A 6,255-nucleotide genomic window follows, 5' to 3' on the forward strand; every position below is an offset into this window, starting at 1 on the left:
TGCTACATGAATTGCGTGAAAACAAGTTGGGTGGATTCGTGGCTTTATACATACACACAGCCCACTATAATAATAATTTAATAGATTTCATGGCTCAAGAAAAATTCAACAAAGCGACGAGAGAAGTGATGTTGAGAAAGATTGACTATTGATAATCAATATAAAAATTTATGGATAAAATTAGGCCCACTTTGTTATGGTATTTATATCGTTTCACGCTTTTACGATGACACATTCTGCATCAATTGGAGGAGTCCTTCATCATAGTAGACCGTTTTCTATTTTTGTTTATTTTTCATTTAACACACGATTATTGTTCAGTCACTCTCCGTGAACCACCGGGAAATGGGCTCATTGCAAATATATATTTACGATTAAATTGTATTTTTCGTATGCTCTAAATTTATTTATATATATATAGGGAGAAATTCAAATAAGAACCACTAAATAAAATTAGAACAGAGAACCATTTTAAACCATTCGATCATCAAGATCTACGGTGGATGCATCCAGTGGCGGACGCAGTATGGGGCGGTGGGGGTACATCTGTACCCCCAATTTTAATTTCTTTTTAGTAGTATTATAGAAGTATTCAATACTGATCAGTATATTTTATTCCCCAAACAGTAGCTATAATATAAGCAACAACATATATTCCACTTGGGCTTGGGAGCCCAACTTTAAATTTTTCATTTTCTTTACACAAATGGCTTAGAAAAACGGCTTTACTATGCATAGGTTAATAAAAAAAATACAAACTAAATTAAACTCACAAATAGGCGAGAGTCGTGAGTCAGGTATAACTCCATTCCCACAGCACATTAAAAAATTAAGTTGTAAATTTGTGTGACAATTTTAAAGTTAAAAAATGAGTTTTATTATTTTTAAATTCATCGTGTTCTCGAATTGTTCATGGAGAGCTCGATTCTTTCATCTAATTTTAAGATATTTTTTTCGTACCCCCAATTTAAAAATTCTGGATCCGCCACTGGATGCATCATCTTGGTAGATGAATGCAGATCCTGGGTTCGAATCCTGAAGGGAGCAAAAAATTTATTATTTTCAGATGCATTAAATTTAATAGCGACTGCATTAATTTATATAGTAGATGCATTGATTTTAATGGTTCTTATGTTCTCACGATAAGTGTGGTTCTCACTATAACCGCACCCTATATATATATATATATATATATATATATATATATATATCTGTGAGAACATATAAAATTATTATATTCGTAATGAAATTTATTGTATTTGAAAAGAAAAAAAATGAAATTTCACTTCTTATGAACTCAAATTCAAGTGATACATTCAACATAAATTTGAGAATGATTTTTCGTTCTCACAAGTTCTCATTTAAACACTTACATACATACATATATATATATATATAGAGAGAGAATTAGCTTATAGTAAGATTATATTTTTCATGAGAAGTAAGACTAATGCATAAGGAGTAGTATATAGTGATGAAGTAAACAGTATATGGTGTTGGATAACAAGATTAAAAAAATAGTAAAATCTTCGCTTTCTCCGGTATTCGAATTTTCTCCTTCTAAGTGAATATTAGCCATATGTTACATTTTTCTTTGAAAGGTCAAAAGAAATTTATTTAAAACAACATGAGTACAATGAGTACTCAAGATCAAAAAGTACAAGAATTTCACCATATATAAGTCATTTGATACATTAAATCAACACCTACAAATCAATATAAGATCTTATCATATATGAAGGATTTCATTAGAGTCATTCTCTCTCTCTCTCTCTATATATATATGTGTGTGTGTGTACGTTAACACTTCAATCAATTATATTGTGAGTGCACAATTGTATTATCACATAAACTTGAAATAAAGATTTTATAGTATTAGGGTGTGTTTGCTTTTTATCCCTCTAAATGGAGAGATAATAAAAATTTATACCTTTAAATATCTCCTTTCTTATCCCACATTTTACACAAAAGAGAAGTTCACCATTTTTCCTTCTTTATTTTCACTTCAAGGGGGATAATATTATCACACCAAAATGGAGGGATAATATTATCCCTCTTTGAAGTGAAAATAAGGAAGAAAAAATGGTGAACTTTCTTTTGTATAAAATGTGGGATAGAAAATGAGACATTTAAAGGCATAAATTTTTATTATCCCTTTTTTTCTCACCCATCAAAATGAACGCACCCTTAAAAGGATAAAAGTGCCCACCTTCTTAAATTATATTTGAAAAATATTCACTTTATAAAGATATGTATTTCGTGCCCAAATTAAGATTAATTGATTAATAGTACTATTCCATTAGGTGTTAATGATTTATTCAATTTTTAAGGAAAAGTCTTACGGCTTCTTACACAATTATAATAGCGTATGAAAAGTAAAAGTAAAAGGTGTAATTACATCACAATTATTGTATTGCTTGGTCAATAATTTTTTTGAATTATAAGATTTATTTTAATTTATTTTTTAGAAACTCCATTTATACTTTAAACTTCATTAATATTCAATATTTATGAAATACTTATTTTTTACTTTTACAATTTGATGAACACAACTATTCTTTAACACTAAAATTATATTCTCTCCGTCCCTGAAATGGCTTCCTTTTTGGGGACGACGCGGATTTTAAGGAAAAATTGTATCCCTCCGTCTCATTATAAGTGGCTCAAAACTTTTCGGCACGAAAATTAAGGAGAAGGTGTAAATTGATTGAAAGTGGTAGGGTCTACATTTTTTTAAGAGTTAAAAATTTTCTTTTAGGGAAATAGGCCACTTATAGTGGGACGACCCAAAATAAAATACATGTCACTTTTAGTGGACGAAATGAGCAAAATGTATTAATAGTGGAGAAAAAGTATTATAATTATTATTGGAAGTTGTAAAAATGTGTTATAATTAGTATTGAGAATGGTGAAAAGTAAGAATAAATAAATATTATTAGTGGTGGGATAGTTGTTCAAAAATGAAAATAAAGAAAGAAGAAGTTATTTAGAGAGCGTCCCAAAAATAAAAAAATGAAATTATTTTAGGGACGGAGGGAATTTTTTTTAATTTTTTTATTAAAACTCGTACCCTTCACTTCATCACACGTTGTCGGGGATAAATGGATAATGGCAAGGTGGGGGTAGAATTGGCATTTGATGGCAGATTGGTAATGATAGAGCTCAGAAATGATACAGAAAATTGTCTGCCACAAATCATGATGGTTAAGGAAATGACAACTGAATCCTGCCCCCTCTTACTTATAATTAACTCCATTTCCCCTCTTCATGAAAAATCACAAATTTAAAATATGAAAAACCACAAATTTCTTACTAATAAGCATGTTTGTTACGACCATCATGCCATGGTTTTCACGAAGCAACAAATATACTCTTCATTTGGAAAGTGAAAACGATATATATGGGCAGAAATGGTCAGAATTTTGGGAGAAATAAAATGCCACATGATACAAAGAAAAACTCATATCACTATATCTCAGCAGATGTTAATCATGAAATTTATTTGATTTATTTAGCTTTCAATATTTTCAATTGCATCACTGCACTCCCACTTCCAAGTTTGCCTCATCGGTGATGGATTGGAAATCATAAAACTGACCACACATATATAATGCAGACACATTTATTACAAGTTGTAAATTGTAATTTGAATTGACTAGACCACCAAGTATTTTTCCATCCCAAATCAAAAATCAAAACTAATTTTCACTTAAAAAAGTATTCTAAATAGTTGATAGTATTACTTTGATCACACACGTCAAATCTACATTGAATAAAAAGAGTGGAGCTATTGGGGCTTAGTTGTTCCCCATTATTGAATGTTATTTGGATGATCTTTGTTGTTGGTTACACTTATATATATAACAATATTTGATATGACAAATAAATTGTTACAACTTGTTTGAATATGTTGTTGTAAGTCGCAACAACATTTCACTTCACAAAAAATAAGCTGAAAGCAACCCTATATGGTCCCATAATCTCATTCACCAATCTCTATCTCCTTTGATTAAGATAAAAAGATTTATTGTATTTTGTCTAGTTTTTAGCCAACAAGATGTGTTCTCGACTAAATCTAATATGCTAGAAAAGATAGGTGATAAGAAATGAACTATCATTTCAGTAAAGTAGAGTTAGCACATTTGTCAACTTTTTCCACTTTTTTTTTTTCTTCCCTTTCTCTCTCTCTAGTTTTTGCAACTAATAATAATAAATGAGTAATTTTTTTGCCAAAATGTTGGGGAAGAAGTGAGCAAACTGGGATTTATTTGATTGGTTGTAAAGTGACAGGTCAGTTGAAAAGTGGCCTTTGCATATACTATGTATGGTGTGTTTGTGTACTTGTGGTCTAAATTAATAATGTTAGAAACTTATTTTATATCCTAGGCCATGGCTTGTGCTACTTGGGGATTTTCAACATCCATGTCCTATTCAAACACAATCATCAATTTTTATTTAAGTTTTATAACTATTGAGATTTGTGCCCTTGTAGAAATTTCAAAGAGGAGGGTTTATAATCTTTTGTTGAATGTAAAAGAGGAGGGTTTATATAATTAAATGCATGGTATCTTTGTGAAGTCTTCTATATAGAGCAGTCAAATAATTGTACATCATTTTTTAATAGTTGAATATATATTGATAGGGAGAGGTTCAAATAAGAACCACTAATAAAATAAGAACGGAGAACCATTTTAAGCCATTCGATCATCAAGATCTACGGTGGATGCATCATCTTGGTGGATGGATGCAGGTGCTGGGTTCGAATCCTGAAGGGAGCAAAAAAATTATTTTTTTTCGGATGCATTAAATTTAATAGCGGATGCATTAATTTGTATAGCGGATGCAGTAATTTTATTGGTTTTTATGTTCTTACGATAATTGTGGTTCTCACTATAACCGCACCCTATATTGATATGTACATTGAATGTGTATGAACAACTATATATAATGGAAATGGGCTGACAGCTTTAGTGTGCAAGAACTATCATCCTTCTTGTTATGAATTGAGTAAATATTGCTTTTTCCTTCTTTTAGTTGTTTCAAACTTTTTACGATATAAACTTTAATATCTTAATGTAACATTTTATTTTTGACATAGTTTCACTCTTTGCCATTTGACTATTCGAGACATACATATCTTGGTTTCAACTATCTTATATAGTTTGAATAAGCCCAAGAAGAATATTGGATTTGGATGATTTTTATAAAAATAAAAAAAGTTATGGCTTCCACGGGTTAAATGTCAAGTTTTCAAAAACATTGGGCGAAATTTAATGGGATTTACTTCATAAACTTATCAAGTTCGAACCATAATGTTCAAATTCAAGGGGATAGCAAGTGGTGCGAACTCCTGTCTACGAACAGTGAGGTTCAGAGTTCAAACCTCATCTCCCCCTCCCCCTCCTCCAAAGTAAAAAAAAAAAAAAAAATCTTGCTACAATTACAGTAATTGATTTCATACTATGTTGCACGAGAAGAAAAAGAAATTTGACCAATTTTTATTTTTGCAGAAAATCGAAAATAGAAAGAAGAAGAAAATGATAGAGAAAAGAAGAAAATCAAACCAAAAAACTAAGAAGAAGAAGAAGATAAGGATCAAAATGTGGTATTGTTTATTTAATTAAGTTTATGCTATATGTTCTGAAAATAGTGTAAAAAATCTGATATTTTATGGGTTTTAATTTTTTTTTTGCAATTACATATATAAAATTCAAAAATTAATTAAAAAATGGGTAAAAGTTTAAATAAAAAGGTAAAATTGTCACTTTCCTATAAAATTGATTAACATTAATACTACTTCATTGTCCCACAAAAATATACAACACTTTTGATGACACGTGTTTCAAAAAATATTAGGTGAGTTGAGAAGATGTCCATTTTGAGTGTAGTGATGATGGACTATAAGTGATTTTTTTGTGATTAAGTTGAGAAAGTAGGGATAAAAAATAGGGTTAATTGCCTGTAAATTCATAACGTTTACACGGAATTGGTTTTTGCTCCTATTTTAAAAAATCTGTCTCTAAATACATAACCTTTTATTTTTGTCTCGTTTTTGTCTGATGACCGATTTTTTCTTACGCCGGCGCCGAAAATGATACGGTGGCAGCCGAAAATTGACACCTAAGCATATTATTGACATGTGTAAAAAAAAAAAAAACCACATCATCATCATCCCCAATCTCCCTCACTCCAAACCTTAATCTCTCCTCCCCCACCCGCCACCACGCCGGAAAGTTACCTTGTATTATCCACCTG

The sequence above is a fragment of the Salvia miltiorrhiza genome, chromosome 8 (assembly GCF_028751815.1).
Source record: "Salvia miltiorrhiza cultivar Shanhuang (shh) chromosome 8, IMPLAD_Smil_shh, whole genome shotgun sequence".
NCBI classification, from domain to species: Eukaryota; Viridiplantae; Streptophyta; class Magnoliopsida; order Lamiales; family Lamiaceae; genus Salvia; species Salvia miltiorrhiza.